The sequence below is a fragment of the Lithobates pipiens genome, unplaced genomic scaffold, assembly GCF_037356315.1.
Source record: "Lithobates pipiens isolate NorthernLeopardFrog02 unplaced genomic scaffold, aLitPip1_a1.2 Scaffold_22, whole genome shotgun sequence".
Classification (NCBI taxonomy): domain Eukaryota; kingdom Metazoa; phylum Chordata; class Amphibia; order Anura; family Ranidae; genus Lithobates; species Lithobates pipiens.
Window position 1 is genome coordinate 312723167 of NW_027507784.1, and position 23909 is coordinate 312747075.

The window sequence follows — 23909 nt, forward strand, 5'->3', positions numbered from 1 at the left end:
CTTACTTTCAACAGTCATGTGATTCTGTTCCCCGTCTGCATATTTTTAATGTGGACACGCTCTCCACTGATATTGATGTATATACATTTATATAGAATTATATGAGTAATTCCATGAATTATTAATAAAAATCCATTGATCAATAGCTGGGTAAGATGCTGACATCCAGTGAAAAGCTATACATCTGTGAGTCACTAAAAGGAATTCTCTCATTAATATTGTAAAGCACCATTGTCCCTCATTTTCCATCTGGAGGCACCTAAAGTAGGTTGGTAGGCGCTCCTTTCAGTATACAGCTAGCCCTAGGGCCCATTTGCTTCTGTGCTTGAAAATGCAGCTGTGTTTTAAGATGGTGTGTTTAGAAGTCTGTTTTCTATGTGCTGCAGCGAGTATTGGGGATGTTGAACATTTATATATGCCCTTTTGAGCTATAGAAAAGGATACTTGGTCTGTGTGTGGAAGCAGTGGTCTCTCTGCAGAGGTCTGATACGCCCCCTTGCTGAACCAGAACTAGGCCTCTCCAAAACAGCAAGAAGCATAAGAACTGCTGATTGCAGAGCTATAGGTTTCACTGAGCATGGGGTCGTGGCAGACCTCTGCAGAGAGAAAATGACATTCTCTGCAGCTGCTGGCAGGGGATCGGCTTTTCTACTGAGACTGTGATTGCTGATTGCAGAGCTATAGGTTTCACTGAGCAGGGGGCGTGGCAGACCTCTGCAGGGAGACCGCTGTTTCCATGCAGAGAGCAAATTATTTTCTCTGCAGCTGCTGGCAGGGGACCGGCTTTTCTACTGAGACTGTGACTGCTTTATAAAGAAAACAAAGATGTTATGCCCCTTTTTGTTTTGATGCACCTGGAATGTATTTGGCTTATTTAAACTGAAACTTTAATTGGATTTAATGTGGGACTGCAGCTACACCATTTTAGTTTCCACTTTTGGATGGAGACCTAGAACAGCTGTCAGATTTTTATTGCCATCTCCGTTTAGATTGTCCACCATTTCCTGTCTTGTTGACACAACTGAAGGATGGCAGTGCCCCCCCCCCCTCCTTCCTATTGGTCTTTTCATTTAGTATGTGGCTTTGATGCTTTAGCCCCCGTTCACACCGAATCCAATTTTGAAATCATGCGACTTCCCTTGAAATTGCGCAATTTCAAAGAAGCTGGCACAGTGCGAGTATGAATTCAGGTGAAACTTGGCTGATATCTGTGCACAACAGATATCTATGCAAGTTGCATCTGAAATCGCAAAAAAAATAGCGCAGAAACTTTTTTTTAATAAATCAGTGCAGCACTGCAAAGTCGGCGTCGCACCAATTTGAACAGTTCCATTGTCACGTCGCATTCGGCTACCCATCACATTTTGCTACCCGCTGGAGTGCGCATGCGCAACGCCACCATATGCGTTCCAACACAGGGCCCCCCGCGGGCTCGCTTCGCTCGCCATGCTTCGAGCACTGCCTCGCTTGGCATAATTATAATATATGCCACGTACACACAACTGGACTTTTCGATGGACTTGGTTGCAGCTGAGGTCTGCCGGACTTTCAAGCGAACGGACTTGGCCACATACGATCACTCCAAAAGTCCGACAGATTCGAACATGATGACGTAGAATAAGGAAGTTAATAGCCAGTAGCCAATAGCTGCCCTAGCATCAGTTTTAGTCTGTCGGACTAGCACGCAGATGACCGGATTTTTCGACCGGACTTGAGTCCGTCGGAAAGATTTGAAGCAAGTTTTATTTCTAGTTCAGTCGGACTTTTGGGAAGAAAAAGTCCGCTGGAGCCCACACACAATCAAATTGTCCGACGGATTCCAGTCCGCCGGACCAAGTCCATTGAAAAGTCCGGCCGTGTGTACGCGGCATTACTCTATGCCCACTTGGATATTGGGGCTTGAACCTGGACTCGGGTGTGGGCACAAAATTCTGTGCAAGCGCAGATCGCCACAATGTTTGAACGCATATGGTGGCGTCGCGCATGCTCAGTCCAGCGGGTAGCCAAATGTGATGGGTCGCCATATGTGCTGAAACACCATTGCTGACAATAGGGTGCGACTTGTCATATGATTTGGACCTGTGAAATTGTATGACAGCTTAGGGGTTGATAGAGGCCAACTTCATAGGTTCAATCAGTTTCTGTCTATTTGCACTCTAATGCCGTGTACACACGATCTGACTTTCCACCAACAAAACTGTAGATTTTTGTTCGAAGGTCATTGGCTCCAACTTGTCTTGCAGAGGGCCTATGGCTCACAGGAGAGTAAATTCGTTCTGCACTCCTGTGACCCATTTTCAGTGGACAGCGGCTGCCAACACAGAGCCGGTCCGGGCTGGGGAAAGATTGCTACCCATACTTTGGGGATCTACCGAGATGCCTGGATCCACACCTGGCTCAGTCTCTCAGCAAGACGCTAAGAGCCTGAGTCAGCCGCTCCCACCCCTTCCACAGCCCAGTGCTCTAGTGAGCGTGTGGCAGAGCTGTAAACTTACAGTCATGGCTCTCTGCTCAGAGTGGTGGAGAGGACTGGGCGATCAGCGGTGTCCGATCGCTCAGTTCTCAGTCTTAGAGCTGGCGGAGGACAGATAAGGTAAGTACGAATCGAAAAAAAATCCCAAACTTCTTTTTTTAATGCATTCCTTGTGTTAGGGTAAAAAATGCCCCACTACCTGTTCTACCCCCGACCCCCATTCCTAAACACTTACTTGACACCTCTCAAAGCTCTAGCGCTGTCCTGACTCCAGCACCGCTCTCCTCTCTTCCTGTTCCCACAAGAAACACTGATACTAACAGTATTGCCGTGTACATACAACTGGACTTTCTGGGAGAAAGGGTCCAATGGAATAATTTCATCGGATATTACGATCGTATGTTGGGCTTCATCTGACTTTTTTCTTAAAAAATTCTGACGGACCTAGAAATAGAACATGTTTTAAATCTTTCTGACGGAATAAATTGCTATCGGGAAAACCGTCTGTATGCTGTTCCGAAGGACCAAATACCACGCAAGGGCAGCTATTGGCTACTGACTATTGAACTTCCTTTTCTAGTCCCGTCGTACGTCATCGCGTTCAAAAGGAATGGACTTTGGTGTGATCATGTTTAGGCAAGTCCGTTCGGTCAGAAATCCATCGGAAACTCAGTTGGAAAGACCGTCACAGTTTTTTCTAATGGAAAGTCCGGTTGTGTGTACTCGGCATTACACTCTAAAAACATGCTGGTAGGTTAATTGGCTTCTGTCCAAAATTGGCCCTAATATATGAATGGGGACCTTGGATTGAGGTTAGGGACAGATGTGAGTGTGCGATGTACAGGGTTGGGGGCAATTGTAGACACGTACCCACACTCACTCAGGTTGAACTGGATGGACTGATGTCTTTATTCAATCTTACTAACTATGTAACAGGAGCTATTGTCTGTGAGGAGGGAGTAGGGGGGGGCATAGCTTGCTGGCTCTGTGTGTGTCTATGGATACACACAGCCTGGCTCAGAAGTGCACATGCACAGTTGCCCCACTTAGAACCCGGCTTGCTGAGGGGCCACTCGTAAAAAGGAGCATGGGACCGCCAAAGAGAATGTAAGTGATTTGCTCTGTGCAATATCGTTACACAGAGCAGATTAGTAGAGCATCTTTTTTAGGGGGGAAAAAAATGTCCTTTAAGTGAATGGATTTACATATATTAGAAAAAAAAAATCTTTAAAAAAGAGATTCCCTTGATCATTCACTCCGTTCGATGTAAATTAGAGCAACTGCCGTGAAGCCAGACAGACAAAATGGAATGACGAAGCAGCAATTTGCATTTTAACTCTTTACCAGCTGGATTAGAGGGAGCAGAATAGGAGAATTCTGAATCCATCAGGCACACAGGCTGAGATGGAATTGGGCCTCTTCTAGGTGGATGACAGATGACTAGCTGGGAAGATCACTAGACGGCAGGATGTGGGAGCTGAGCTGAGCAGCAGTGAAATCAGAGCCGAGATTAAGGAGAATGAAGATCTCATTAGAGCATCAGACTCTCCTGCATCCAATTAGAGTGAAGAAGGCCCCGATACCACCAGCACAGCCAGCTACAGCCTCATGGGCCAAGAGCGTTCACCGATTACTCAACCAGACTGGAGGCCACCAATTTACATGGCTAACCTAAATCTTACCACCGAAACGCAAATTCCCCAATCCTTGTGCAGAGTGACTGATCCACTGTTATCGAGGTTGCACCTCAGCTTCAAAGCACCAATCATTTCCACAAATGCATTTAGAAGAAACCGATAGTGATAAATATGTAGGCCGTTATTGACACTCTGAATAAGAAAATGCCAGTTATTAAGTTGTCATTCTGATCCTTTAGATTTGCAACCTGCAGACCAGGATTTCTGTCTTTGTTGGCTGCAAACTTGTTGAGGGTCAGAGACTGCCAGGAATAGAAGTCTTCATTCATCCAGCTGCAGGCAGGGTTGCCAACCTCCCGCAGCATTTTTTTTACTGACAAAACATGGAAAATGTACTGGCGGAACACATTTTTTTGTGGCAACCTGAGAAATTACAGAACTCCTATTGAAAACCAACACAGTGAATATTTGAACAGTAAAAACATGATATGGAAACACAGGCAATACCTATAACAAAGTAATTCGCTTGATTTATACTTAAAAAGTCAACACAGAATGAAATTATCAGCCCTGATATTTACTGGCAGTTGTAAAAAAATCACAGATTTTTACAAACTGTCAGTAAATGTACTGGCGGTTGGCAACCCTGGCTGCAGGAGCATGCAAGGCACTTTCAAGTGCACTGAAGGTTTGTTTAAAAAAACAAAAACAAACATGTTATACTTATCTGCTCTGTGCAGTTGGTTTTGCACAGAGCGGCCCCAATCCTCCTCTTCGTGGGTCCCTCAGCGCCACTCCTGGCTCCTCCTCTTCTCGAGTGCCCCCTTGGAGAGCCACCTTCTAAAGGGGGCACTCATGCGAGCGCGCTCCCCAGTCCTGCTGCTGCGTCCATTGACAAAGACAGAGACTCACTCTCGTCGCTGGAAAGATAGGGTTCAGGTAAGAAAAAGGGGGGCTCTGGAGCGTGGAAGGTTTTTCACCTTAATGCATAGAATGCATTAAAGAGGAAGTAAACCCCCTCTAAAAAAAAAAATAAAAAAAAAATAAACCCTGCAGGACAAAGGCATAATGAGCTAGTATGCATAGCATACTAGCTCATTATGAATTACTTACCTGAGATCGAAGCCCCCGAAGCGAACCTCCTTCACCTCCCCCGTCACGTCATATCTTCTGGAGTGACTTCCGGGTATCGTTGCTCCGGTGCTGTGACTGGCCGAAGCAGCGATGACGTCACTCCGGCACATGCACCTGGGAGCCGTCAATAACGGCATGATCGCCTTCACTAATGGCAAGCTCAGTGTGCCTGTGCCGTAAACATCAGTGTCTGTTTTTTGGAAAATATCTCCTTAACCATGTAGGTTAAGGAGATATTTCTTGCACCTACAGGTAAGCCTTAATCTAGGCTTACCTGTAGGTTAAAGTGGTCTGTAAGGGTTACAACCACTTTAATGTGAAAAACACTGAGAATTTACAACCACTTTAAAGTGGTTGTAAAGGAATCTAATAAAAAAAATAACAAACATGTTATACTTACCTCTACTGTGCAGCTCGTTTTTTTCTCAACAAAAGCAGACTTATTCCCTGTACACACGGTCGGACATTCTGACGAGAAAATCCGTCTGATTTTTTCTGACGGATTTTGGCCCAAACTTATCTTGCATACACACGGTCACACAAAGTTGTCGGAGAATCCGATCGTTCAGAATGAGGTGACATACACCACTATATATGACTATAAAGGGGCCAGTAGCCAATAGCTTCCGTCTCGTAATTTATTCTGAGCATGCTTGGCACTTTGTGCGTTGGAATTGTCTACATACAATCGGAATTTAAACGATCGGAATTTGTTGTCGGAAAATTTTAGAACAAGATCTCAAACTTTGTGTGTCGGAAATTCCGACCGAAAAAGTCAGATGGAGCCCACACACGATCGGAATTTCCGACCACACAGTCCGATTGCACATTTTCCATCGGAAAGTCCGACCGTGTGTACTTACCTCACCCCTCGAAAGTCCCGCGCTCGTCCCCCGACGTCCTTTCCACCGTTCAGCCTGGCCGCTGATTGGCTGGAGTGGATGGATGGAAAGCAGCGCAGCCATTGGCTCGCGCTGCTGTCAATCCCATCCAATGATGCGGCGCGCCGGGGGCCGGGGCCGTGTGATACAGCGAGCGGGTATAGCAGAGACAGCCGCCGAGGGACACCAGAAGAGTAGGTTCGGGGCCACTCTGTGCAAAACGAGCTGCACAGTGGAGGTAAGTATGACATGTTTGTTATTTAAAAAAATGTAATAAAATAATAACTTTACAATCCCTTTAAGGATCAGGGCCATAGTGCTTTAGGGTCCAATCATGCATTTTAACACAAGGCATTGCATGTACACAGGCAAGCTATTGTTTGAAATTATGAGATGTGACATCTGAGGCTCGGTTGACACTGCAGCGATGCAGGAACCCTGCAAATCCACAACGGGTTCCCGCATCGCATGTCTCCCGACGGAAGTCCACACTGCCCTATGCAAACTGCTGGGAGTGTCAATTTAAAAGTTAACTATACCCTAAAATCAGTTTGCAGATCGCAGTGCGATTTGCAACTTTGGACAGGAATCGGATCACATGGGTGTGAACATCCATGCGATCCGATTCTGCTGCGGACCAAAAAAGGGTTCAAATGCAATGCGAATTCAGCCATACTATCTGTATGGCTGAATTCGCATTGCATGGGATTTGCACAACGCAGCAGTGTGAACCAGCCCTGATAGATAAATTGATGTGCACTGTCCCTGTTTAATCGATAATATAGGGCCTATTTCTGAAAAAAAAAAATGATAAAAACACATGAAATTGTACATTGAAAGGTGGCATCCCAGGGGTTTTTATTATGACTGTCAAATGTTGAAATATACATATAGGGACTGCTTTACCTGCTAAATAGACAGGCAACCTCAGCACTCCAGCTGTGCTGAAACAAGTCCCATGATGCTCCACAAACTCCTGACAGCCACAGGCATGGTGGGATTTGTAGTTTCCCCACAGCCGGAGTGCCCCTCTAGCCAATGCTGTGATTGTTTTTTTTTTTTTTTTTTTTCTTTACTGCTGTTATGCAGTACAGCCTGGTCACCTCCCTGCCCCAGCCTGTGACTGGGCAATGAAGGAGGTCAGAAGATAGCTGAGGTCCTCTCTAATCTATCAGCAGGTTCCTTATCAGCACAATAATTCCAGCACAAAATTGGTTCCTGGCACTGTAGAGAAGAATTGCTGGCACCATGGTCGGACACAGCATGACATCAGCTTTATGAAGACATCAGTGTGTGCAGCACAAACAGTCGACGCGTTTCGGCCATAGCGGCCTTACTCATGGTTTCCTAGCGCTGTTGCTCCCTGGCCCACTCTGACAAGAGGCTGCTATCTAGTCACATTCAGCTTCACGCACTTAAAACACTCATTTAATTATTTTGTAATGAGTACATAAGTGTAAATTGATGTTGTGTTACATCAGGAAGTGGAAATCTCAAAAGAGTTAGGTGCTAACGACAGCTGTCTCAGGGCTAATGTCTAAGCATGCCGTAAATCCATCCGGTCATTCTCAATTAACTCCCTTTTTATTTTTATTTTTTTAAAGGGGAGAAAGACTTTAACACAATGCTTCTCAAGCAGAATGCCATTTGTTCCCCCTCCACCGGGGTGCAGTGGGTTCATGACACGGTTTGCCATGAATGAGTGGGCTCAGTGATGGGGGTACTGTGATGAGATGTGGGGCAGTCATGTATAGGACACTCGCTCCTGTTTCCCCTGATGATGTGAAACGCGTAGGACAGGGTAGGGAAACCTCGTACATGAAGGGGGGACTCTAACTTGAAGCTCATTTCATATGCATGCGTATGTGCATTGTTTCAGGCTCAAGTTTCCCATTGATAGACAATTAAAATGTTATTAAACCCAAAACCAAAAATGTAATATGTTGCAGCTAACCAGTCATTAGATGTGCTGGCCGCATTTGTTTTCTTTTTTAGACTTTACCCCCTCTGTTTTCAGCTGGTGATCTGGCCAGCAACACAACTCCTGTACTAGAGTGCCTCCACTCTGGATACAGTTGACAGAGCAGACAGCAGCATTGTCAATCTGGCGGGAGGGGTCCATGGCATGGGAGGGTGGAAGCGACGTCAAACATCACTTCTGCCCATAGCTCTTAAAGGAGAATTTTATTATTTTTTTTCCAAGTGATTTATTTTTTTATTGCATTTTAGTGTAAATATGAGATCTGAGGTCTTTTTGACTCATTGATCTCATATTTAAGAGGTCCTGTCATGCTTTTTTTTCTATTACAAGGGATATTTACATTCCTTGTAATAGGAATAGAAGTGGCCCAAAAATAAAAAAAATAATAAAAAAAACAGCTTAAAAAATAAATAAAAGTAAAATAAATAAGAAAAAAAAATTGAAATTGCCCCGTCCCGACAAGCTGGTGTGCAGAAGCGAACGTATACGTGAGTAGCACCCGCATATGAAAACGGTGTTCAGACCACACGTGAGCTATCGCTGCGATTGTTAGTGCAAGAGCAATAATTCTAGCCCTAGACCTCCTCTGTAACTCAAAACTGGCAATCTAGAATTTTTTAAACATCGCCTATGGATATTTTTAAGGGTAAAATTAAGTCGCCATTCCACAAGTGGGCGCAATTTTGAAACGTGACATGTTGGGTTTCAATTTACTCGGCGTAACATTATCTTTCACCATAAAAAAAAAAATGTGCTAACTTTACTGTTGTCTCTTTTAATTCAAAAAAGGGTATTTAAAAAAAAAAAAAAAGTGCGTTTGTAAGAATGCTGCGCAAATACGGTGTGACAAAGTATTGCAACCACCGCTATTAAATTTTCTAGGGTGTTAGAAAAAATAGATAAATAATTGTGTGTGTGTGTTTATATATATATATATATATATATATATATATATATATATGTATATGTATGTGTGTGTGTATGTATATATTTATATATGTGTTTGGGGTTCTAAGTTAATTTCTAGCAAAAAAAAATATTTTAACTTGTAAACAAGTGTAAAAAAGAGGCTCGGAGTTGAAGTGGTTAATACATTCTATGCATTAAGATAAAAAAAAAAAACCTTCTGTATGCAGCAGTCCTCCTCATACTTACACGAACCCCATCTTGATCCAGTGATGTTTCACAAGAGGCTCGGCTGTCTAGGACTCCCTCTTGTTGGCTGAGACAGCAGCAGGAGCCAATCATGGGCGTCCGCAGAACTTTTTTCAGGGGGGGGCATCATTTTAGGGTCACCCATCCACCACCCCTTTTCGACAATGTCATTATCACATTATCATGTTCAGAGACTGCAGACATAGTACATTCCCTAGGATAAGTAATGGATAATGACCAAACAGGCCCTCTTACCAGACCCAGCAAAGCTACAGCAGTGATACCTCCGGTTGGACGATCGATCACTCTGGGTCCCCCGGGGGCCACTCTGGTCAGTAGTGTAGCATGTCTGTACCCTGGTCTCTCTGACTTCCGCCCGGCACACTCCTCATTCTTTGGCCTGTAGCACTCTCTCCCTCAGCTTTTTTCCAGGCTGCAGTCTCTCAATCTCTCTCTTGATCGAGCTGTAGCCACCCACCTCCCTGTGGAAAATGGGGCTGCCAATCTTTGGGACTACATGTCCCATGATGTTCTCCTCTCCTTGTCTCCTTTGATTGGCCCTCAGTTATGGCCAATAGGGAAGGAACGGATCGGGCAGGAAGCCCCGATAGTGACGCAACTGTGCTGAATTTAAGATCTGATCCTCAAATCCGGGGGGGGGGGGGCGTCACTTGACCCCACTTGCCCCTACCTGCGGACGCCCATGGAGCCAATGGCAATCAAAGTCAGTAAACCAATGAGAGAGAGTGGCAGGCTGAGCCGCAGACACCCGAGCTGTGACTCTGCTCGGACGTCCCCTATAGAAAGCTTCTGGCTGTGGGGGCACTCGACAGGAGAGAGGGGCCAGGAGCACCAATGAAGGACCAGAGAGGAGGAGTATCCAGGCTGCTCTGTGCAAAACCAACTGCACAGAGGAGGTAAGTAGAACATGTTTGTTATTTTTAAACCAAAAAGAACTGAGACTTGAAGCCAAACTTCAGCTCACACTTTATAAACAGTTGCAGCAAACAGTTTTTTTTTTCCCTTCGAGGATAAAGGCTTTACATAAATGAAAAAAGCAGATCATTGTAAGCACCCCTGTCAGTGGTAAATGACTTGTCTCAACCTTCTAACTGATACCTCTTCAGGACAGCTTGTGCTGTTGAAAAATAAAAGAAACAAAGCCTAAAAAAGAAAAACAAATTCAGCCACCACGTCTAAGAATTGGTACTATAATTGCAATGTAATACATATTTTCTTTTGGGTTTAATACTAATCCAAATTTTTAGCATTTGAGCTGGGGGTACCTCTTGATTTTGCACACTTTTAAAGGGTACCATGACTGAACAAAGGATTGGGAGGCGCTGCTTTAAGTGAGACGAATCGGCCTGCGATCGATGTGGGAATTGTGTATTTAGCCTCTGGACTTTTCCAGTCAACGCCAAATTTTCCGCACAAGCTGACCCCCCCACCCTCCACCCCAATCAATATCCGCAGAGTGGAGCGGAGGGTAAGGGATGAGCGGCACACATAAAGAAAGAACCATCTGTAGAGATCTGCAGAGTGATTCTAAAACAAAGGCATTGCTACGTTCTCCTGGGCGACTTGCTGTCTATCCTCTGTGAATGCAAACGCTGCAATCATCTGACAAGATCTCTCCAGGCGGAATGCTGCACTGCATCACCATCCAGAGATTTATTAGGAGAGGAGTGAGGAGGAGAGGAGCGAGGAGGAGACACCTGAGCCAGGCCCAGCCAGTGACAACACCGCCATATTAATGGAGCAAGTCCCCCCCCCCCCCCATGGTACAGCCAAGCACTCAACCCCAGGGGGACTGCAAGGACTCATTAACCACTTAAGTACCAAGCCTCTTTTTTAGATTTGTTGTTTACAAGTTAAAAACATTTTGTTTTTGCTATAAAAAAACTTAGAACCCCCAAACATTATAATTTTTTTTTTTCTAACACCCGAGAGAATAAAATGGCGCTCATTGCAATACTTTCTGTCAAACTGTATTTGCGCAGCGGTCTTACAAGCACACTTTTTTTAGGAAAAAATACAAAATTTTTTAATAAAAAATAAGACAACAGTAAAGTTAGCCTAATTATTATTTTTTTATATTGTGAAAGATAATGTCACACCAAATAAATTGATACCCAACATGTCATGCTTCAAAATTGCGCCCGCTTGTGGAATGGCGACAAATTTTTAACCTTAAAATCTCCATAGGTGACGTTTAAAAAATTCTACAGGTTGCATGTTTTTAGTTACAGAGGAGGTCTAGGGCAAGAATTATTGCTCTCGCTCTGCCGATCGCGGCGATACCTCACATGTGTTGTTTGAACACCATTTTCATAAGCGGGCGCTACTCACGTATGCGTTCGCTTCTGGGCGCGAGCTGTAATGTAAACATCCCTTGTAATAGAATAAAAAAGCATGACAGGACCTCTTAAATATGAGATGTGGGGTCGAAAAGACCTCAGATCTCATATTTACACTAAAATGCAATAAAAAAATAAATAAAAAAATGGTCATTTAAAAAAATAAATACAAAATGGTCCTTTAAGAGCTATGGGCGGAAGTGAAGTTTTCACGTCGCTTCCAACCTGCAATGTTATGGAGATGGATGGGGGCCATCTTCCCCTCACTCGTCTCCATGCCCAGCAAGGGTGAAGATCCGATCGCCTCTGCTGCTGCCGATGGAGGCGAAGGGAGGCGGTGGCGCCGGTTAAAAGTGATCTTGCAGCGAATCCGCCACAGAGACCACTCTTATCGGAAAGCAGACCGCCGGCCGAAGAAGCGGTTACTGGGGTTATGGCAGCTAGCTGCTGCCATAACAACGATATTCCACTTCGAAATAAGGCATATATCGGCGTGCGGCAGTTCGGAAGTGAGTAAGCTCAGCCTGTCTGGCCCTCATCTGTACCATGAGAGGTGATCAGTATTACCAACACCCCAATACTGGGGAGTTATGGAACCCGTCTGAGCATTGCTTCCCTATAGGGGGATGTAAAACCCTAACTGGATGACATTTAGTTTGGTAAAGCACTGCATATTAAACAAATGCCTGTTTTTTTTTTTTTGGGGGGGGGGGGGGGGGGGTTGTACTTTTACAATAAAATATCTGTTTTCATCTTTTTTTTTTTTTTTTGCATCCAAGTGTTGGCCTCCTGCAGCTTCTTTGCAGCCACTTCCTGGCTACATTCTGTGATGGCTGCATGGCATTTCTCAGGGGGGTGGTGGTGACAATAGTGGACCATGCTTGTGTAATGTGTTGAAACAGCCACTTGGTAACCCATGTCACAGGGTGACAACGCAGGAGCACAAATGGGAGACAAGGGAAGAACGTTGTCACCCTTTACCAGGACGTGTCTAAACAAGGAACCTTCATGGCAGGATCACCAAGCATGATTTCAATAAAAGCTGCCGCTTCACTGCATACTAGCTCATTATCAAATACTTACCACAAAACGAAGCCCTGCAGTGCCGCCTGCATACCATCGACATATTCCCCAGTGTTTCTTCAGGGTTCGCGGGATCTGGCGCTGTGATTGGCCAGAGCCGCAATGACGTCACGCGCAGGGGCCAACGATCACGGCATGGGCAGCCGTTCCGTCAGAGCACATTCACCAATTAGGCAATTGCCACAGAATACAGTAAATATATTCCAGAGGCAAGTTTAGGAGATATTTACAGTACCTATAGGTACAAACACACAAGGGGCGTTTACTTCCTCTTTACCCGCTTGCCGACCAGCCGCCGCAGTTGTACTGTGGCAACATGGCTCGGCTGCGCGATTTGCCGTTATTTTACATCGCTTCCTTTTTTGGCCACTAGGGGCGTGCACCCGCAGCTCGCCCCCGAAGCCGATGCGTCGGCTCCCGCGATCGCTCGTGACACGGCGAGATCCCGGTTCTCTGAGGGGAGAAGAGACTGATCGTGTGTTCATACAAAGTATGAACACTGAGCAATCTCTTCCCCCCAGAAAGTCCCCTCCCCCCTTCAGTTAGAACACACACACTAAGGGAAACATTTAACCCTTTAATCACCTCCTAGTGTTAACCCCTTCACTGCCAGTGACATTTTTACAGTAATCAATGCATTTTTATAGCACTGATCGCTGTATAAATGACAATGGTCTCAAAAATATGTCAGAATTGTCTGATGTGTCTGCCATAATGTTGCAGTCACACTAGTAAAAAAACAATTATAATAAAAATGCTATAAATCTATCCCCTATTTTGTAGACTCTATAGCTTTTGCGCAAACCAATCAATAAATGCTTATTGCGATTTTTATTACCAAAAATATGTAGAAGAATACATATCGGCCTAAACTGAAGAAAAATGTACTTTAAAAAAAAAAAATGGGGGTATTTATTTTAGCAAAAAGTACAAAATACTGTGTTTTTTTTGTTTTGTTTTTTTAATTGTCGCTCTTTTTTTGTTTATAGCGCAAAAAATAAAAACCACAGAGATGATCAAATACCACCAAAAGAAAGCTCTATTTGTGGGGAAAAAAAAGGACATCAATTTTGTTTGGTTACAACGTCGCACGACCGCGCAATTGTCAGTTAAAGAAACGTAGTGCCGAATCACAAAAAATGGCCCGGTCATTCAGCAGCCAAATCTTCCGGGGCTGAAGTGGTTAAAGTGTTACTAAACCCAGGACCCTGCATTCACTATATCTGGTCTCCCACAGTACACAGAACCTGGAAATTCAATTATTTTCGTAAATATAAACTGCTAAATACCTTTTCTCGTCAGCAGTATATAACAGTCTTATGACTTCTATCAGTGTCTGGTTAAAGCTTGTAGGAGGAGTTCTCATTCTGCTCTGACCTATGAGGCTGCAGGAATCCCTGACCTTCTTGTCTGGAGAGTGCTGATTGGCCCAGACTGTCCCCAATCAGCAGATGGATTGGGAACAGTGGAAGAAGGGGAGGATCAGATCAGAGAAGACGGGACCAAACGCAATGCAGAGGAATAACCCCTTAGGTTCCACAGTGAGTATAACCAGCATGCTTTACTGCATATACAGACTGATTTTACTGTTGTGGGTTTAGTAACACTTTATCATGTACATTAAAAGGTTATATGAAATTTTATTGATTGGGTTTACATTAATTGAACCTTCCTAGCATCATAATTGACATCCTGTACAACCATGACCCCCACTTCCCTTCTCTGCGGAGTAAAGGGAACAAAGCGTTCCTCATGCTGCACTGTCTGCTGAGCCACAGGGAAGACCTGAGCGGCCATACAGGTGACTATATAGGCAAACCTCTCACCTCCTCTGGCTCTTGGGCGAGTGATTTTTAGGCAGCCCCCTAAGATACTAAAGCTGGTCACAGATGGATCGAAATTCAGCTATTTGATGAGGGGCCATCTGAATTTCGATCTATGTGTGGCCCGCTCTCACTCAACAGAAGTCACACCGACGATCGACTTCCGTCAAAAATGTTCTCGATCAGCAGCTGATCGGTGTATTCTGACAGCAGAGAGTGCCCACTGTCAGAATACAATGTCTCGGCGTCAATTGTTCCTCCATCCACCTCACATGTGTGGATGGAGGAATCTATTTTTTTTTTTATTCCAGCAAAAAACAATCCATCTATGACCAACCTAAAGCTGGATACACATTGTACATTTTTTTGGGGAGAGGGGGGTTACATTTCCTTTAGAGTTACCTTAAACTATTGCATGGGCCTACCTGATTGCCTACAAATTAAAAAAAAGTGTTTAGGTTTGACCTCATATTATATGGTTTTGGTAAATCTAAAGGAAAATTGTATAATGTATGGCCAGCCTAAAGCTCCATACACACTATTAGATTTTCTGCAGATTTTTGTCTTCAGATTTATCAAAAACATGTAGTAGAAGGGCCTGCCTGATTGCATACACATTGAAACTCTTGAGGTTTGACCTCATTATATGGTTTTGGTAAATCTGAAGACAAAAGTCTGCAGAAAATCTGATGTGTGTATGGGGCTTTAGTATCAACTTGGGAAGTGGGACTTTCTGCATGCCAGGTTCCCTTTCATTCCCTCCCCACTCCATATGTTTATCAGGAGCAAAGAAAACGACTCCATATTTCCAGATATTGGTGTTTGCCGATTGGCCACTCAATCACCTGGAATAAACCAGCTTCATCTCAAACCCACCGTACGGCCCTCATAGTATCTGTGGCTATTGCTAAACCCAGGCGCCTGCATTCACTATATCTGGTCTCTCACAGAACATAGAAGTTTATATTTACTAAAATAATTGCATTTCCAACTAAATACCTTTTCTTATCAGCAGTATATAGCAGTCTTGTGACTTCTATCAGTGTCTGGTTAAAGCTTAAAGGAGGACTTTTCATACTGCACTGTCTGTCCTATTAGGATCCAGGACCCCCAACCCACTGTCTGGATAGTGCTGATTGGACCTGTGCTGATCACATGCACCCTCCCAAGAAAAAAAAAACTCTCTAGCAATACACATCAAACTGAGCATGTGCAGCCTAACTCCTGTAACTTTGTCTTATCCGGACATGTTTTGGAGTCAGTGGAAGAAGAAGAAGAGGAGGATCTGTGCATACAGGATCAAAAAGCCTTTTTACACAATGCGGAGGATTAACTCCTTAGGTTCCACAGTGAATAGAGCAGATGGATTGGGGACAATGGAAGAAGGGGAGGATCAGAGAAGACGGGACCAAACACAATGTAGAGGAATAACCCCTTAGGTTCCACAGTGAGTATAAGAAGCATGCTTTATTGCATATACAGACTGATTTTACTGTTGTGGGTTTAGTAATACTTTAACCGCTTCAGCCCCGGAAGATTTTACCCAATTCCTGACCAGAGCACTTTTTGCGATTCGGCACTGTGTCGCTTTAACTGACAATTGCACGGTCGTGCGACATTGCACCCAAACAAAATTTATGTCCTTTTTTCGCACAAATAGAGCTTTCTTTTGGTGGTATTTGATCACCTCTGCAGTTTTTTTTATTTTTTGCGCTATAAACAAAAAAGTGACAATTTTGAAAAAAAAACGCATTATTTTTTACTTTTTATTAATATCCCCAAAAATATATAAAAACATTTTTTTTCCTCAGTTTAGGCTCAATAAGCGTATATCGATTGGTTTGCGCAAAAGTTATAGCGTCTACAAAATAAGAGATAATTTTATGTAATTTTTATTATTCTTTTTTTTTTTTTTAAGTAATGGAGGCAATCAGCAATTTTTATCAGGACTGCCACATTATGGCAGACACATCAGACATTTTTTACAGTATTTTGGGACCATTGTCATTTATACAGTGATCAGTGCTATAAAAATGCATTGATTACTGTGTAAATGTCACTGGCTTAACCACTAGGGGGGCGATGAAGGGGCTAAGTGTGTCCTAGGGAGTGATTCTAACTGTGGGGCGGGTGGGCTTCACGTCACATGACAGCGATCACTGCTCCCGATGACAGGGAGCGGTGATCTCTGTCATAACACAAGCCAGAACGGGGAAATGCTTTGTTTACATAGGCACCTCCCTGTTCTGAGGCTCCGTGACACGATCGCTGGGAGACCGGCGGACATCGAGTCCGCCGGTCCCGTGGGCAGGGTCAAGCTGTATGCCCCCAGCTCTTACAGGGGGGATGTACAGGTACAGCCATTTGCCCACAGCTGCCATTGTGCTGACGTGTATCGGCGTGCAGCGGTCGGCAACTGGTTAAGGAGGAACTCCATCCGCAAATAACAATCTAAAAATGAATAGCCTATAAACTCAAAACATAAAACTAGCCTTTGCTGCAATGCTCAGCTTTAATGCAGAGATTTTACCCTGCAGTACTTTTTCCAGCTGCTAGATGTCCTCAGTCTGATGACGGGCATCATTCAACCCACTTCCTCTGAGACAGGATTGTCCTGGATCCGCCCCCTGCCTGTGACTGGACAGTGAAAGGAGAAGTCTCACAGTGATGAGCTCATCTCCCTGCCACTCTGCCCTCTCCTCCTATTAGGATGCTCCTTGTCAGTGCCGGTACTGCTTCCTCCTCTCAAACTCCAGCTCTGCTCTACAGGGACTAGCGGATTCTGATATCAGGTCACATTCGGCACTTTACATTGCTTGTAGTTTAAGGAAAATATATATTAAAGCGGAATTCTAGGAATGTTTTTTTTTTTTTTTTTTTTTTGCATAGTTATATTGGTCTAGCTGGAACCAATGTAATAATCCATACTCTGTGGGACCACTGTGGAAGTAGAGAATCACTGTAGTAGTCACCACTAATACAATAATGGCCACAGTCTTCGGGGTCCTGTGTTGAGTGGCTGCCCTGCTGCTTAGTATCCACAGAGAGCCGCTTGCTTGGAATGGGCACCTTTCACAGAACACCTTGCACCACTCTCAATAAAGACAAAGGGTTCTCTGATTGGATGAGGTGGAGATTGTGACATCACTGCCCCACCTTTTCACCTTATCCAATCTGAAAATGTTTTGCATTAAGAAAAATGCAAGGTTTTCTGTGAATGGCAGCCTTGTTGATTTGGACACAGAAGACGGCGTTGGTAAAAAGGCAGTCTTATTTAGTAAGGTGAGCAACAAGTCATAGCAACCTATTGGATCTTTAGTTTAGAACAAACAAGATGATTGCACAATGATGTTTGATTGATGGACCCCTGATCTGTCAGTGCACAGTGAAAGGAGAAAGAGCTCAGCTTTCTGTCACTCTGCTCTCTCCTCCCATCTGCAACATGCCTAACTGGATCCTTGTGCTGCTTCTCTCTCTCCTAGTGTGAGCTCTGCTGAACAAGGACTGAAAGAGGCTGATGCCAATTCAATTCAAGAACTTGCACTTAAAAATACATTACGTTCAAAGTAATATTAAAGGCAAAGGGATTACAAAGAAGTCATACTTACCTGCTCTGTGTAATGGATTTGTACAGAGCGGCCCCGATTCTCCTGTTTTCGGGGCTCCAGCCGGCGCTCCTGGCCCCTCCCTCCTGCCAAGTGCTACCATAGCAAACAGCTTGCTGTAGGGGGCACCCAAGCAGGCTTGCTCACGAGCTGCTGCTCTGCGTGTCCAATCGCCCGCAAAGCCATGGCTTGGCCCTGCCACCTCTCCCCTCATTGGCTCACTGGCCAGTGAGGAGGGAGATTCCCCAGAGAGCCGAGTCTCTCGTGCACATCTCTGGATCACAATGGGGCTCAGGTACATATTGTTTGGGGGGGGGGGGGGGGGTTGCTGCACACAGAAGGTTTATTTACCTTCATGCATAGAATGTGTGAAGGTAAAGAAAAACTTGAGCCTTTACAACCACTTTGTGGCTCAGTTCACACTGCAGCGACTTGTCGGTCGTCTAAGTCACGCTCCTTCAGTGCAATGGAACCATTCTAATCAAAGGGACTCTGACTTAGAAAAAGTTTCCTGCACTACTTGGGGACAACTTTGGTGCGGCTTGCATTGACTTCTATTAGAAACGTCATTTGCAATTGCAAGCCACGCTGAAGTCGCGATGTACGGAGCAGCTTCAGAGTCGGGCGACTTTGAAGCCACCACAGTGTGAACTGAGCCTAATAGTGGGTTATTGATTACAGAGATGTATTATTTTATATGTTTTATATCTGCCTGGGAGTTCAACTTTAAAGGGCCAGTCCACTTGTAATTGATATTTCAGCATTTGGTAGTGGGGCTGTGCCCGCACTGCAAGGGGTAATTGCTTATGCTGTCTAGGGCAGTTGTTCCCAAACCTGTCCTCAAGTACCCCCAACAGGCCATGTTTTGGGAATTTCTCTTAGCTAAAATAGCTGTCCAAAATACCAATCCATTGACCAGTGGCAGCCCATGTTCTCTCCAGCCACCCCTCTAGCACCAATAGATTCATGCATTGCATGAATCTATCTATGGCCGCCGCTGCCTAACATCTAACACAGCAGGTCACTCAGCTGTGTTAGAAAAGCAAATAAATATTCGCTTTCCTAACACTAAACCACCTCTCTGCCAATCAGGTGCTCGGATCTGTCACCTGTCAGCTGATTGGCTGAAACGACAGGTGCTGTGATTGGACACCAGGTGTTCAATCATAGCAGAGGACGGGAGAAGACATTGAGGAGCTGACAGGTAAGTGCAGATGGCGGGGGCACACTGGCAGCATTTGATATGGCACAGTGGGAGAAATTGATGGGCACAGTGGGAGAAATTGATGGGCACAGTGGGAGAAATTGATGGGCACAGTGGGGGCAATTGATGGGCACAGTGGGGGCAATTGATGGGCACAGTGGGGGCAATTGATGGGCACAGTGGGGGCAATTGATGGGCACAGTGGGGGCAATTGATGGGCACAGTGGCGGCGATTGATGGGCACAGTGGCGGCGTTTGATGGGCACAGTGGCGGCGTTTGATGAGCACAGTGGCGGCGTTTGATGGGCACAGTGGCGGCGTTTGATGGGCACAGTGGCGGCGTTTGATGGGCACAGTGGCGGCGTTTGATGGGCACAGTGGCGGCGTTTGATGGGCACAGTGGCGGCGTTTGATGGGCACAGTGGCGGCGTTTGATGGGCACAGTGGCGGCGTTTGATGGGCACAGTGGCGGCGTTTGATGGGCACAGTGGCGGCGTTTGATGGCATAGTGGTGGCAATTGATGGGCACAGTGGAAGGAGGAGAGGATCAGAGAAGACAGGACCAAACACAATGCAGAGGAATAACCCCTTAGGTTCCACAGTGAGTATAACAAGCATGGTTTATTGCATATACAGACTGATTTTACTGTTGTAGTAACACTTTAACCGCTTCAGCCCCGGAAGATTTTACCCAATTCCTGACCAGAGCACTTTTTGCGATTCGGCACTGCGCCAATTTAACTGACAATTGCGCGGCTATGCGACGTTGCACCCAAACAAAATTTACGTCCTTTTTTTTCCCACAAATAGAGCTTTCTTTTGGGCACAGTGGCTGCGTTTGATGGGCTTGCATGGCATTTCTTGGTTAGCAACATTTTAAACCGAGAAGAGCACACATTGTGACATTTCCATGACTCATTCCAGTTTGTGTAAAGTGTGGATCGATCGATTAGTCTTGCATGCCTAGAGAATGCACACCTGCTGTGATCATTAGGAAGGGTTTCCCCTCTCCCTACTGAATTGTTTGTCTTTATTTTAGCAGAAGCAACAGGGAGGACCACACAGCGGTTATCAAGGTCACCCAGCATCCCACGCTGGTCAAGCCAAAGCCAGGAAGAGGATTCCTCAAGAGACAAATAATCAATAGGTGACTCCTCCAACCAGACTCCACCTATGGTATTGTTTAATGGATTGTCCCTTTACGATCACTCACCCGTCCCCCCCCCCCACACACACACAAAACCTAGTGAATTACAGGTGTCTGTTTATTAAGATGGTAATAAATCCAACAACAAACATTAAATGTGATGGTCGCATTCATTTTCTTTTTTTTTAGGCTTTCTATCTTCTATTTTTATCTGATAATCTGGCCAGTAAATCTGTTTTTCAAAAGCACAAGCTCTCCAGCAGCATTAATAATTTAAAGAGATGAGATAAACCACAGAACACTTGACAGTAGTGCTTACCATGATCAGCCTTTATTTATGTAAAACCTTTATCTCAAAAGGAAAAAAAATGGTTTGCTGTGACTGCTTATAGAGTTTTTCTTCAATTTGTTATGTTATTCAATTTATATCTAAATCTGCTAGTCCATCTAACACAGTGTTTCTCAACTCCCGTTCTCAAGGTGCCCCAACAGGTCATGTTTTCAGGATTTACTGGCCAGATCACCAGGTGAAAACAGAGGGTGGGGGGGATACTAATAAAAAAGTCGAATGCAGCCACCATATCGAAGAATCGGTAAGCTGCAATATATTACATTTTGGGTTTAATACTGCTTTACCCAACACAATCTTTAGACTAGTGGTTAAGCCAGCCGATATCAGTCAGGGTTCCTCCAGAGGTTGTTATGAGTTCCTTGAGCAATGAGCAATTCCTGCCTCTCAGAAAAGTTCCCACAGACAACAATGACCTTTTAAGCGATCTGTAAGGGCCATTCTACCAAATGACCACCAATTTTTTTTCCCCCCACTGAGTGCCAATGTAAGGAACTTTCTTCCCAATGACCACAAATGTAAAGAACATTCTTCTCAACGAGTGCCATTGTAATAAGAATTCTTTCCAAGGAGTGCCAATGTAAGGAATATTCTTCCCAATGAGCGGCAAAGTAAGGAATATTCTTCCCAATGAATGCCAATGTAAGGAACATTCTTCCCAATGAATGTCAATGTAAGGAACATTCTTCCCAATGAATGCCAATGTAAGGAATAGTCTTCCCAATGAATGTCAATATAAGGAATATTCTTCCCAATGAATGCCAATGTAAGGAACATTCTTCCCAGTGACCACCAAAGACAATCCTTCTTCAATGTGGGGGAACACTACTTTTTTTTACTGTCTGATCATTATCATAATTTGTTTTTTTTAGGACTTTAAATCATTTTGTTGTATATAGCAGGCCTAGGTATCCAATACACCAAAGGGCCTATTCATAAAATAGTGAATGTGAATTTCACCAAACATTCTCTGGTGGAGAATCAATTACTGTCATGTATAATGCATGGATCTACAAGATTCGCTTGTGGAGAATGTTTGTTGAATGTCAAAGTATTCCTTTTTTCTTTTATATCAGACTAGAGTTCATAATAATATACCATGGGCTATAAACTTTACTAATCCAGTTCTTAGGGTAACTGTTGCTAATAAAATTATTTTAAGGGCTCCTCCATCCTAAATAGTTGCGAAAGGTTGTAGCAAACATATCAGAAACGTGCGATATTTAATACACCTTATAATCACTCTGTTATATTATGACAGTGGTCCGATCTCATTGTCCTGGTAAAAATATTAATGAGCAATAACACACCACTGACACTAATAAACATATTAGACCCCCATACACACTATTAGATTTTCTGCAGATTTTTGTTTACCATGTAGTGGAAGGGCCTGCCTGATTGTATAAAAATGTAAACACTTAAAGTGGTTGTAAACCTTCGTGTTTTTTGCATCCTATGCATTAAGGTGAAAAAACTTCTGTCAGTCACCAGCCCCCTCCGTTTTCCTTACCTGAGCCCTGGAATTTCCAATGGCGCGAATGCGCTGTGCATCTCTCCGGGGTTCTTGGCACTTGATTGGATAGATTGATAGCAGTGCAGCCATTGGCTCCCACTGCTGTCAATCAAATCCAATGATGCGGGGGCGGCGCCAAGTCCAGCATTCATGTCTGTGGAGGCAAAAGCTGGACTCGGGAGCACGCCCGCAAGGTAACCCCCTCAGAAGAGCGCTTCTCCTAGGGGGTTATCTGATATGGGGAGGAGCCGCAAGAGCTGCCAGGGGACCCCAGAAGAGGATGTTGGGGGCCACTGTGTGCAAAACGAGCTGCACAGGGGAGGTAAGTATGACATGTTTGTGATAAAAAAAAAAAAACACACACACACAAAGCTTTACAATCACTTTAAGGTTTGACCTCATATTATATGTTTTTGGTAAATCTGAAGACAAATATCTGCAGAAAATCTAATACTGTATATGGGGTCTTACTAAAACCAAGAATTGTGATGACAACCCACAAAGCGCAGTAACCCACAGCGACCAGACGGTATGATTTTTAGTTCATAGTAGCCAAAATAACTGCCCATTGGTTAAAGGGAGGCACTGAGATCTGCCCAGTTTTTTTATGTTATAACATCTATATAGCTCCTGGTTTGAAGGATTAAAGTGATTGTAAGGGTTGGGTTTTTTTTTTGTGTTTTTTTTTAAATAACAAACATATCATACTTACCTCCACTGTGCAGCTCGTTTTGCACAGAGCCTCCCCGATCCTTGACTGCTGGGGTCCCCCGGCGGCTCCTCCCTGCATCAGATAACCCCCTGGGAAAAGCGCTCTCCTTGGGGGGGGTTACCTTGCAGGCGTGCTCCCGAGTCCAGCATTCGGTGTCCATAGCCGCCGAATGTATGACTTCTCCCTGCCCCCCGGAGCGCGTGTCATTGGATTTGATTGACAGCAGCAGGAGCCAATGGCTGTGCTGCTATCAATCTATCCAATCAAGAGCTGAGAACCCCGGGCAGAGGGACAGCGCGTCCCCACCGGGTCAAGTCAGGTAAGTAAAACGGGGGGGCTGGGGTCACTGCCAGGTGTTTTTTCACCTTAATGCAGTGAAAAAAACACAAAGGTTTACAACCCCTTTAATAAATCCCATAACAGTTGTTTGCTTCTCCAGGCGCTGGCCAGATGCTGAATCCCAGCAACCCTCCGGGACTCCCTCTGTGAGGTCTGCTCAGCTGCGTTCCCAGCTCCGCCCATCCACTATGACCATTACATAGGGATCTGACATAAAGCAGCATGTTGCGGGGGATAGCCAGGGTACCTCCTGCTGCAGCAGGAGCGAGACTTCCTGGAAATGAGAGGCAGAGCCAAGAACTCAAGGGAGGAGATCTTACCCCTTGGAGATTTAAAAAAGCCAATGGCTGAAATAGCCGACCAGTATCCACCCATAACTGAGCTTAGGGGACCAAGCCTTTATCAAAAAATAGACTAAAATATGTCAACTTTTAGCTCCCCTTGTATGTAAATGTAAAAAAAAAAAAAAAAGACTGCACCAATGTACCGTGTTATAACGGCGTCTAGACA

General features: G+C 44.6%; 1 protein-coding gene across 2 annotated transcripts in view; it reads right to left on the reverse strand.

The window, feature by feature from the left end:
- The window catches only part of GNG13 (G protein subunit gamma 13), a 51893-nt gene that overhangs the window by 27409 nt on the left and 575 nt on the right, over positions 1-23909 (reverse strand). The window lies entirely within an intron of this gene.